The following is a 12,987-nucleotide window of genomic DNA, read 5'->3' as shown; positions in this document are numbered from 1 at the left end:
GCTGATTAGAATATTTGTTTAGTGGGGCTCTTGCTGTTTCAAAAACAAAGCCATAAAGTTCTCTCTTGACATCAGTTACCAACCTTAGAAGAAACTCCCACAAAAATAATTTCATTTCCAGGTTCTACTCATCCTTTTTCATTCTCCAAAATAGCTCTAAAGCTATCAAGATTGGTACATATAAACTTTGGTCCTTGTATAAACAAGGGAAGATTTTTACAGGCCAAGGAGAGTTGCTGGTCTCTTCTCATTTAACTAATGTGCTCTCCCTGTCTTAAATGTTCATGCCTAGAACAGAATCAAAAGTTTTAAATTACCCATTTATGAAGCCATATGATCATAGGCTCTAAGATTTTCATGATGTCAGCCATTGGCCAGGAGACAAACCAAGAACTGTACAGTATTTAAATTAAAAGTTTATAGAGATGGACTTCCCTGGTGGCTCAGTGGTTAAGAATCCACCTGCCAATGCAGGGGACACGGGTTCGAGCCCTGGTCCAGGAAAAGCCCACATGCCATGGAGCAATTAAGCCCGTGTGCCACAACTACTGAGCCTGCGTTCTAGAGCCTGCGAGCCACAACTACTGAAGCCCACACACCTAGAGCCCATGCTCTGCAACAAGAGAAGCCACCGCAATGAGAAGCCCGCACACCGCAACAAAGAGTAGCCCCTGCTCGCCGCAACTAGAGAAAGCCCACGCGCAGCAACGAAGACCCAACTCAGCCAGAAATAAATAAATAAAATAAATTAATTTAAAAAAAAGAAATGGACTAAAATTATTTTTTAAAGTTTATAGAGAAAAATTTTATAACAAGAAAAACATATCTGCAGACACTTTCAAAATAATTTGCCAAATAATACAGTTATTGATATAGAAATTTTATTCAGTAATAACTTCTGAGAGACAGCAAGTTACGGTTTTTGTTTTTTTATAGGTGCAAATATAGCTTAACTTTTTAAAAAACTACCATTTGTTAAGCATTTAGTACAGTTTGAGTTCTGCATATGCATCATCTTGCTTAAGTCCACCATGACCCTATAAGTTGTAGGTATGATTATCCCCATTTCACAGATGAGGAAATGGAGGCTCAAAAAGCTATCTGATTCATCCGTGGTCACACAGACAGTCGGTGGCAGAATCTCAACTGAACTCAGTTTGAACAACAAGCTTCCTTTTAAGGAATAGGTAATACAGCCTCTCTGTGGAGACAGCTATGTTACCATCAGAAAAAAAGAAGGGCTGCATCAAAATGTGAAATTTCTAAGAAAAAAAGCCTTTGGTCTCCATTATTTCAGGGAATGCAGCAATCACAACAATCAAGTGAATTCTGAGATCGGAAAGTTGGGGGAACTTTAAACCAAGGTGGTGGAGATAAGAACAATCCAATATTGGAAAAGTAAACTTACATGTATTGTCAATTGGGAAAGAAAGGTTTTTGTTTTTTTGTTTTGTATTTTTTCTTTTTCTGGTTCTGAGGGAGATTTTAATAAAGAATTGAAACATTAGTCAAGGCCTTATCTGTAAAATCTCTGAGATTGTCTACTACCAATGATATTTGTGTTTTTACAGTGATCACGTGAACGGCCAGTGCAAAGTATCTTGAAATTCCTTTCCTCAGTATTGTCACCTGTAAAATGGAAGTGGTGGCTATGCCTGCCCTGAGCTGTAATGCAACTTACAGGAGGTACAGAATATAAAGTGCTTAGCACATACCCAGCACCGGGTAAATAATAAATGTTAGATGTGCTTCTATTACCCAGTGAAGGTCATCTCACACTGGACCACTTTTTTATGAGTAGCATTTACACTTTTTTTTAATAACTAAATTTTGATTTCTATGACCATCAAAGCTTTCTGCACCACTTCTAATCATATTGAATTATTTCTAAACTAGATAAGTCCCTTTCTACCTACATTATTAACAATCATCTCAAGGTAAACATGCATCTTGGGGGTACTTCAAATTTAATACATTTTGTATTCTCATCATTATTATTTATTTTCATTATTTTCATCATTTAACCATTGGAGGATACACAGTAATTTATGCCTAGTCACAATTTTGTCATGCTATGTTTGAAATGAATATTTGAGGCATTAAAACTAACCTATTTCTTTAATCCTCCCTTGCCACAAATACATTTTTATTAAATAAAATGCATTTTTAATGCAAGATAGAAATCTTGGGTTTGGTAGGGTTGGTTAGTTATTTCAGAGGGATCGTTTTGTTAGGTGTTTTTTTATTTGGCCAACATTAAGCTATTCATCCATAATCAAACCCAGAAGTTTTGTGATTTAGGTTTCATGTTATGATTCCAAGAGCATTTTCTCTATAATTTCTCAGTTAGAATGACTTGCAAATAAAAAGAAGTCAAGTTCTTTTTAAGACTATACCACATTCATGTCTTATCCTAAGAGTGATAAGATAAAATGAGAGCCTGAACATGCAGAGAAAGAACACACCCCTTGTCTTGTAGATCCGGCTCCATTTAACATTGGAGCAATGAGATCATCCTCTCACTTAAGGCATTTGACCTGGTTCCAGAAGAATCTCAGGCCCAGACAGAATCTCAGAAGTTTCCTCTTCTACCTGATCCCTCCTACTCTCCAATCGCCCCCATCCCCACCCGGGATCCATCTTCAATGTGAAGCAATTTTAATGTGGCAAAAACATCAAGAACCCACACTCAAGTGGCCAAATACTCATCACTCTATCATTTATTTCACTAAAGAGGGGCTGAGTTTGGCAGCTCCGAGGCAGCTCATTGAGTCAGCGCTGGCTGTGTCCGGCCCCGTGCTACATGCACTATCTGCCCACGCTCTTATAATCCTGACGGCCTCCCTAAAAGGCACATATTATCTTCAGTCTATTATCTTCAGTTAGAAGATTGGGATCTGAAAACCTTAAGGTCACAGATGGCCAGAGTCATCTGAATGCCAAAGTTGTGCTCTGACGGGAGCTACAGTCGCGAGCCCTATGGCAAATCAAGGAAAGATGGTGGAAGGGAGGTTATCCTAAGGCAATGGAGTCTGGAGAGGGTTTGCAAGAGCATTTCAGAGCAGATGCCACACCAGGGCCGGGGCCCCTGGCTATGGATCTGAGGCGGCGCTGGGCAGCCTCAGCTGTACGGCTGGATGCCTGGGTTCCACTATTCATGTGGCTCTGATACTCCTCGTGTATCTACTTTTCTGAGAATAATTGCACCGACCGTGGGGTTTTGTGATTGTTGTCAGAAGTGATAGAAACTCAACCCCAAGGAGGTGAGACAAAAGAGGAATGTCCTTGGAATGTTCCTAAAGCTCGGAAGGGCAGCTGGGCCTCAGGGTCAAATGAATCCAGGCCTTGACAGCAAACCAGGACTGCCTCTCTTCCCTCTGCATGTTCCCTTCCTTTCTTCAGACCAGCTTCCTCGGCACGGCCTCGGTCACATCCAGCTGCAGTCAGGGGAGCGGGGCGCCTGGCTGGGTTCTAAGAGGGAGGAGAAGAGTTCTCCAAAGGAGGGGGCATCATCCCAGTAAGGGAGAGGCACTGGGCTGATGGAGTTTCAGCTGCCCCCTGCACACACTACCTCTTCATCCTCAACTCTTTTTTCTACCTCTGTGCTTCTGCCTCCCCAATATTTGGACTCTCCTCTACTCTGTGGTTCCTCCACGAGGCTTCTGAACTGTAACTGTGGCTCAGCAAAAAGTGTCCTGGCTCAGCTCCACGCTTGGACAAAGTTATGTGTGCCTGGCCTCTTCACAAGCCACCTTGCTCAGCTGTGGTGGGACAGACACACACAGACCCTTTACCAAGCTACCGAGCTTGGCTGCTGACGATGACAGGGCACTCCATCAGGCTGGCCATGGAGACCATGGCAGGCACCATGACTTTGCATGCATTTTCCTAGTCCTTAAAAGTCCGGAGAGATAGGTCATTTTACAGCTGAGGCAACTGCATCTCAGAAGGTAAGGTAAGGGACTTCCCTGGTGGTCCAGTGGCCTAAGACTCCGCACTCCCAATGCAGGCAGCCCGGGGTTCGATCCCTGGTCAGGGAACTAGATCCCCACATGCCGCAACTAAGAGTTTGCATTCCGCAACTAAAGATCCCGCATGCTGCAACGAAGATCCTGAAAGCCGCAACTAAGACCCGGCGCAGCCAAATAAATAAATAAATATTTAAAAAAAAAAAAAAGAAAAGAAGGTAAGGTAAGTTGTACTCTGATGATTTTGCAAATATGTTCCTATAAAAGGGTTTCATCTTCAAGAAATACATGGAAAAGACTCTGACAAGTACAGGTTTCTGGTAACGGACTGTACTGCTGAACTGAATGAATAAGCATTTTCAGAACTCTAATGAAAAACTGATGAACTCATAAAAGTGCTAACAAAAGATCAAGATGAAAAAAAAAAATTAATTACATGGGACTGAGTGAACTGATGAGGATGAGTATAATTTTTGTGACTTTCTGTCTGAATTTAAAAAAAAAAAAAAAAATTCCACAAGGACTCAGAGGCAAAGAATATACAAATCAATTTTCACTGCAAAGTAAAGGAGCTGTTACAGTGGAGGATTACTGGACTGAATGTCAATACTATGACATAGTATGAGTGTGTTTCATGTTTGGTAATTGCAATCATTGTTGCTTTTGTTGTGGTCATCCATGTACAATGCTTGGTGTCAGTCGATTTATCTCTTGTAAAAATAAAATACAGTGTGTGTGTGTGTGTGTGTGTGAAAAAAAAAAAAAAAAAAAAAAGAAAAGAAGGTAAGGTAAGTTCCCCAACATTACACAGCAGTGAGTGTCAGAGCCACTATTCAAACCCAGCAGCAAAGGCCGGGGCTACTGCTCTGACACCACACTGCTTCTCACAGTCACACCACTTCCGTGGCAGGATTCAGGGCATGGGGTTTCCTCCAAAGCAGAACTCAGTTATTTCTACCAGCATCCGCACGTGCAGGGAAATAAGTTCCCAGGTGAGAAACTGGGATTTCCTATGAGAAAGACAATAGAGACCAGCTAGTAGGGCCAGAAAATGAGTTAGGAAAAATCCAAGCTTCAATTTTTACTCCCATAAAATAGCTGATGATAATCTTTCATTTTTAAAGGTAGACTTTTGTTTATTTATTCATTCAGCGAATCATCATGAAATCATGCCTACGTACTTTCTGAGCGCCCGGCCCTGAAAGACACACCACCACCAATAAATGGTCCAGGAGCTACGCTTCCTGCACTTCTCTCATTCGGCCGGCAGAGGGGGCAAGTGCCAGCTCTGTGCGAGGCGGACAACCGCCTGCCTGGGTAGCCGCCGAAGCGGGTGGGCAGCGACACCAGCTGGGCGGCCAGAGAATGCCGGGGACAGAGTCCCAGGTGCCCTTTCAGGTGTTTGGAGCTACCATGAGGGATCTCCAGGAAGATCTGAGAACAGTCCTGAAGAATGGTCCTGGGAAGATGAGGAATGAACAAAGGAAGCCCTGGATAGAACCTGCCCTGCAGACAAAAGGGCCAGAGGATTTAAGAACTGGTAAGGACCTCGGGTGAAAAACGGAGTCTCCTTTGACCACAGCCAAGCCCTGAATGGTGGGACCCCACTTCCAAAGCACCAACATCCTGCTGTCCTCAGTGGGAGGGAAGGAAGTGTTCCTCCACACTTCCACTATATCAGATCAGGGTGGAGGAAGGCTCGATATCTGGATTTGAAAAGGAAGTGCAGGAGCATACAAGGCCATGGACCGTCAGTCCCCGTGGCAAGTTCACCCAGGAGAGAGCTGAATCCTAGGGAGGATCTTAGAGAGGATATCAAAAGGCTGATTGATTAAGAACAAAACCTGTAACCCCAAATGACCCCTTTCTACTATAAAATGAGATTTGGGGGAATTCCTAGCATCCTCCCTGGTGCGTATATGCTGGGTTTCCTGGTTTTCAAGAGCTGAAAATTGTAAAATCAGCTTTTCCACTTCCTTAGCATAAGCTGTTATTGATCATCTTGTTTTCAAGGCAGACACACACACACACACACACACACACGAAAATTCAAAATCAAAATCCAATGAGGCACCCCAAAGAGTGAAGTTTGCTGTATATAATTTTTAAAAATATTTTAATTATTGTTTATCAAATTAGAATTTGGCAGTAAACATCACTTTTCAAAAAGACATTACTTATATATTAACAAATCAATCGATGCATTCAGTCTGGTAGCTTTGTAAGAATCTATGACTTCAGTTTTTCTAGCTCAGCTTTGCTTAACTCATGGTAAACCCCTGGGAAACTAGGAAACTTTGTGCTCACTCCTAGGGATTTTAACACTGAGTTTGTCTCTTCACCCCAAGAATGAAGAACTAACTCATCTGCAGTACCATGACACTGAAATAATTCAGGAAAGACACCATCACTTTTCTGAAGAGGTTGGTAAACAGCAGGTGTTTTATTCAGAAAACTAGAAAGAGCAAGTACTCCTGCCACATCTTGATGATTTCTGTATGCTAAATGCATCGCCACGCACCCTCCCATAGAAAATCCTCCTACCGATAGCCTGTTCTTCCTGATACCACTTGTTACTTCACCATCAATCAAATCTGTAAGCACCTGACACATGACATCAATTGATTCAAGGTGCTCTGGGCAGTTATTAGATCTTTTAAACCTGTCAAACCGTACACTGGAGATTCCTCCATTCAAAGAAGTGTATGGCCTGGGAGGAGCTGTTAGATAACTAACTTTTATGTGTTGGAACGTTAAATCTTCATTTAAAACTTGCTTGATCCACGTTCTCAATCCTTGTCCAGAATCGCCTGAGCCGTGCAGGAAGATCAGAGAGGCGCTGTGCCTCGCAGCCGGTGACCCATGCAGCGGGGCAGGCGCCCTGAACCCGACAGAGCCGCCACGACTGCCGCCACGACCCTGCCGCATATAAATTTTAAGAAATTTAACGGGGATGTGAAGGGAAGATGGAACGCAGATGATGACAAATGACTCTGTGTTAAAACTGAATCACACAAGCCCGCCCGAGGTGTGGGGAACAAAGGCGCTGACCTAAGTAAGTTTGGCAAACAGGCTTCTGGCTGTCGGATTCTCTAAGGCTCAAAACTAGAAGAATAAGTACACAGCATAGTGCTCTAGCTGGAAAGCTAGTCCTCACAGGAGTATGTATTCAAACTACTTGATACGCATGCTAGGGCTGAGACACTGTATAAAAATATTATAGATTGTAAGAGCCAGGTTTCTTTACTGTTGGGGAAAAGTCACAAAGAAGGAAAGAGGGAAGGTCAGAGGGAGCCCCGTGGAGCTAGACTGGGGTCAGAGGCAGCAGTCGTGACTCACGCTTTTGTTCTACAGAGAGTTACATAAAGATGTGTGTATATGAACGGGTTAGTAGTGTGTGTGTGTATGTAGTTGTGTGCTCAGAAGCAGTAACACCCCAGTATCAACGAGCACACCCAGTGCTCTGATCTCTAGTTCTAAACACCATTCTCCAATAAAAGGAACCAGGGCTCCTTGATTAGTTAGTGGTGGATTCCAAGGCTAAGACAAGGAAAACACAAGATGAGAAGATGAGCCTGGAGCATCTCGTGGTTCTAGAAAGTAAGAAAGGGCAAAAGGGATAAAGAGGAAGGCAGAAAGAAATAAAGAGAAGGAGCCAAGTCGAAGGGACACAGGCACCAACCTGAAAGAGCCCCTCCCACAGTAAAAACAGCTGCAGGCAATATCCACCAATGGATGGTGTAGTGGGTTGAACTGTGTCCCCTAAAAAAGTATGTTGAAGTCCTAACCCCAGGTTCCTGTGAAGATGATCGTATTTGGAATTAGGGTCTTTGCAAATGTGATCAAGTTAAGATGAAGTCATCCTAGATTACAGTGGGTCCTATATCCAATGACTAGTGTCCCCATGAGAAGACGAGAGGACAGAGGCCCACACCCAGGGAAGCCAGTCATGTGAAGACAGAGGCAGACAATTGGAGGGAAGCAGCTACACAGCATGGAACGCCAGGACTGCCAGCAACCACCAGGAGGCAGGAGGGGGCGTGGGACAGCTTCTCCCTTGGGACTCAGAAGGAACCAACCCTGCAGACACCTTGATTTCAGACTTTTGGCCTCCTGAACTGTGAAAGAATAAATTTCTATCGTCTTAGGCCACCCAGTTTGTTTTTTACAGGAGCCCAAAGAAACTAATACAGGTGGTAAAATTAAACGGTGAAAGTTTAAGCAGAAATAGGGTATGTGCCTAATCTCAAAATATCTCCCCTCAAATATTTATTAATTACAAAGGGAAAAATAGTGACTTTACCAGAATGAAAGCTGGTGGCCACCACCTTGACCGAATGGTGGAGGTTGACATCATGGCCTCCCCCACCAGCCCCCGATACGGAGCAACGGGAAGGGCATCCTTCGCATAATGCAAACCCTCAGTCTAGTCAGGAGAAACAGCTGGTACACTGAGGTTGAAGGGCACTCTGCAACATGACTGACCAGTACACGCTATAACATGTCAAGATCATGAAAAATAAGAAAAGACTGAGGGAAAATCACAGGTCAGAGGAGATTTAGGAGGCCGAAACTAAATGCAGTGGGAAATCTGGAACAGAACAAGGATGGTAGTGGGATAATTGGTGAGACCGGAATAATGCTGTGACTTAATTCGTAGTATTATACTGATGTTAATTTCTTAGTTTTTTTAAAATAAATTTATTTATTTTCATTTTTGGTTGTGTTGTGTCTTTGTTGCTGCGTGCAGGCTTTCTCTAGTTGTGGCGAGCAGTGGCTTCTTTCATTGCGGAGCACGGGCTCTAGGCGCACAGGCTTCAGTAGTTGTGGTGCACGGGCTTAGTTGCTCCGCGGCATGTGGGATCTTCCTGGACCAGGGCTCGAACCCTGGTTCAAATCCCCTGAATTGGCAGGCAGATTCTTACCACTTCGCCACCAGGGAAGCCCTAATTTCTTAGTTTTGATCATTGTTCTGTGGTTATGTAAGATGATACCATAAGGAAATGTGGGGTGAAGGGTATACAAGAACTCTTTGTACTGCTTTTGCAACTGTTCCTTACATCCAAAATTATCTCCAAATTTTAAAAATAATAATCAGGGGTGAGGATGGTATTACTACGGGGGGAAGGAGGAATCCAATGGGGAAAGTCAGCCAAATGATCACTTGACAATTCAGACGTAAGAAATCAGGCACTGTGATATTAAGCTCGATAAATTATACCAACCACAATTGTACTTTCAGTACCCAAGGCACCAACAATTGGATCATTCAAAAACAACTCACTCTGTTTAACGTTTTTATTTTTAACTCTGCTTTGGTAGTACAAAAGTCATAGAAGTACAAACCAGACAGTTAAAAATACATTTGACACTCGGTGAAAAATTTCCTTTACAAATTTTTACATTGAGGTGGTAGCCAACTCATTTATTACATCAGAAGTTAGTCCATCATTAGTGTTTTATACAGTAACTTTGTTGTGGGTCTCCAAGCCTTCTAAAGGAGGAAAAACACAAAAGGCCTGTAAACATCCGTTGCTTTGGGAACACTTAAAGATTCTTATTAGGTAATATAAACCAGTAAAAAGCATACATGTTGAAAATATTGAATGCTTAACTTTTGGCATATTTGGAAGCCAGTCAGACAACAACTGCTCAAGTATTAGAAAATATTTAAAACATACTCTTGGTATAAATACAATTTAAATATTTTGAGTATTCTCTTGCCTGTTGTATTGCTATTAAAAAAAAACAAGCGATCTGACCTGAATAAAATTATAAAATAATTAAAGCTGAAGAATATCTTACACTTTATCCCTCACCATTCCGGGGGCATAATATTTTTAAAACAAAAAATGATTCCTCTTTATAAAACTAAAACTATTGGTCTAGACTGCACGCATATTATTTACACTAATACACACCCCCAAAATTCCTATATTGCTACTTTCTGGACCACCGTGAAATTTATTTCCATATTGCCTTCCCCTGGTCTACTGTGTGTATGCATGTACACATGTACAGCTTTTAATTAGTTGTCAGCAAAAATTCACATGAAATTGAACCTACCATTCATTTAAAAGGTTAGACATTTTTAGTCTGGTGCCAGAAAAAGAATGGATACTTTAAAGTACATTTTCATGGGAATCATCTTTTGGGAGTCAAATGAGAATTGTGCTTTCTTTTTGAAATAAAGGAAGTGCCAAGGGACCATACCAACATGGAGGCAGGTCTTGAAGATTTCCCTATACCTGGACTCCCCAACCTCTTGGCCCAGACCTCCCATAAATGTACTACTACCTTCACCTCTGGGTTCTTTGAGGTGTTTTGTAAACTGTAAAGCTTTTTTTTTTTTTTTTAAGTGGGGTATTCCACACCTACAGGGGAAAGTAACCCTCAAGAATCCTTTAAATAACAGGCACTAGCTACAAGATGGAGAACAGGAAGAACACCAAGCAAAACATACCAGAGGAAGGTGTGGGTCCATCTTGCACCAGAAGTGGAGATCGTCTTGTTTTGTTTTAGCCTTGAGTTGTCAAAACAAGACTTTTTTTTTTAGTGACTTTAAACCATTTCCCCCTTTATTCAATGGCTAAATAAGATTTTCTTAGCTTGAGTTAAAACAAACAAACAAACAAAAAACAACCAAAACTCTCAATATTTTATAAGTGACCTGGGAGTGGCATGCTGGTAGCAGGTCAGTGCTGATTTCTCGTCTCTGAATCCAAAGTCTAGCATCTGGTTCCCTCTGACTCCATGATCTCTTGGGGGATCAACTGCCCAGGGTTAGACTATATCTTCAAGGAGCCTTCACAACCAAAGATTCATCTTTTATCTTTTGTAACAGTTAAACTATAAGGGGATCATCTTACAACCAGTAGCAAAATGAGATCTAAGGGTTGGGGGAACAGAAGCCCAGGCACACAGACATGTGTGTACATACACACACACACACAGACACACACACCCTGAGCATTAGCTCAGACTATACACATATAGTTCACAGACACACACACCCTGAGCATTAGCTCAGACTATACACATATAGTTCACAGACACACACACCCTGAGCATTAGCTCAGACTATACACATATAGTTCACAGACACACACACCCTGAGCATTAGCTCAGACTATACACATATAGTTCACAGACACACACACCCTGAGCATTAGCTCAGACTATACACATATAGTTCACAGACACACACACCCTGAGCATTAGCTCAGACTATACACATATAGTTTACAGACACACATACCCTGAACATTAGCTCAGACTATACACATATAGTTCCATTGTACATAGTTATCATACTGGAAAAATTGCAGTGTGTACACCAAGGCCACAGATAGGGGATTGGGAGGAGTGGTGGTTGGGAAGACAAAAACATGAGCTCTTTTCCTCCCTGGAAATGTAATAAATTTTGCATCAGACATTTTTAAACCAAAACTTGTTTCAAAGCAAACTGAATTCTGTATCCAGCATAGCAACAGTATTCCCTTTTAGCTTTCATCTACATGCCTGCAGACTCCACCATAGAAATTGTATAAAAGATAAAAAAATAATTCCCTAGGCAACTTTATATGTCATAAGTTTTCAGTCTCTTAGAAGTCTTCACATAAAGTCACTCCTGCAAGAGAAAACAAAAAAGGTAAAGCTTGGCAAGCATCATATCACATGTTAATCTGGCCTAAATATTTAAGAACACAGAGGAATTGTAATCCATCCTCACCCCGTCCCACCCCATCCCACTGCATTCCTTCCCCCATTACACATTTCTTCTTTGAAATCAGTCTAAGGAAATTTAAGCACGAAAATTTCCAAAGGACCTCTTTATTGAGGTTTTATAAACCAAGAAAGAACAGAACTTGAGAACCACAGTAGACTGACGGCAGCAGTCTGTTTTAATACAAGTTTCTGGGGTGACTGGTGGGCATTCTTCCTGTGAGTCCTTTAGCACTTCTTCTCAGGAACCTGTTCTTTAACTCTTCAGCTACATTCTGTCAAGTAATGAGCAACAGGGCGAACGTGGTCAGTCACAAGGAACCCTGCATGTGTCAGGTAATGCGACTTTCCCAGGCCACACCAAATTGAGTTAACTCTGCATCTCCACTGAGCAAAGGGTGCAGCTTGGCTGGGACTTCACTGGGCGAGTACGAACACAATGATAAAATGCTCAATCTTCAGCCTTCACTGTACCTTGCAAGGCTCTGTATTATATTTTTAAGTTCTTCTAACAATTGGCCCATGTCAACATCTGTGTTTACATTACAAATGAAGCCCCCTATAAACCTGCAAAATAATTTTTTATTTTTCAAAGTTTTGTGTTTGTTTTTTGTTTTTCTACAGTAGTCTCATCTACGTGACAGTTATGTACCCCTTTACTTTCCTGTTTTGAAGACCCAGGATAGGATTAAAATTCTACACTTGACTGTGTATATTGAAACATACACACAATGCAGGCAAACCTACACCAGGTTAAGGAACAAAACATTCTCTTGTCTCCCCAAATTGTGTTTCCTATAAATGCTAAACAAAAACAGAGATGAAACCAGCTTACAGAAATATGAAGAAATAGCAAAAAGTCAATAGGTTGTCTTCACTGAAGTATTACTTTGTACTTATTTTACAGCTCATCCTTCACATGTAGCCTAATATTATCCATATTAATCTTTTCTGTCACTATGTCATTTATAATAATCAGTGTGTGTGTGTGTGTGTGTGTGTGTGTGTGTGTGTGTATACGTGAAGGAGAGAGAGACAGAGAGGGGGATCTCCCAAACTAAATGGGTTGGGGAAAGGACCCTTACCCCCTTAGCTGAAAAGGAAATAAAGCATTGTCCTCTAAAACAGCAAGAACCAAGTTCTTAATTATAAATGAATAAGTAATTCCCTGCTCTGCATTGCTACAACCTAGCATGGCTAAACTATGGATTTGTACAATAAAACTGAACAAAGTCAAGTCTGGGAATACTGTCATTTGAGAGTCGATTAATGTGGAAGACACTAGCAGGGAAAA

General features: G+C 41.7%; 1 protein-coding gene and 1 pseudogene across 3 annotated transcripts in view; both read right to left on the bottom strand.

The window, feature by feature from the left end:
- Positions 1 to 4,562: 4,562 nt before the first annotated feature.
- On the bottom strand, positions 4,563 to 7,739 carry LOC309628066 (lysophospholipase-like protein 1 pseudogene; annotated as a pseudogene). Its single transcript has one exon. The product of its transcript is annotated as a lysophospholipase-like protein 1 pseudogene (transcript).
- A 1,513-nt stretch (positions 7,740 to 9,252) lies between these two features.
- Positions 9,253 to 12,987, bottom strand: part of RELL1 (RELT like 1) — a 60,759-nt gene continuing 57,024 nt past the window's right edge. The window contains exons 7-8 of one of the 2 annotated variants that reach the window (XR_014244111.1): positions 10,432 to 11,598; positions 9,253 to 9,462 (exon numbers count right to left, since the gene is read on the bottom strand). The gene's annotated coding sequence lies outside the window, so the exon portion shown is untranslated. Of the gene's footprint in view, positions 11,599 to 12,987 lie in introns of both variants that reach the window. The other variant, XM_082390759.1, reaches the window with a different exon arrangement.

The sequence above is a fragment of the Balaenoptera borealis genome (assembly GCF_965194805.1).
Source record: "Balaenoptera borealis genome assembly, chromosome: 4".
NCBI classification, from domain to species: domain Eukaryota; kingdom Metazoa; phylum Chordata; class Mammalia; order Artiodactyla; family Balaenopteridae; genus Balaenoptera; species Balaenoptera borealis.
Note: the sequence above shows the minus strand (reverse complement) of the source record. Positions and strands in the feature narration are given on the sequence as shown.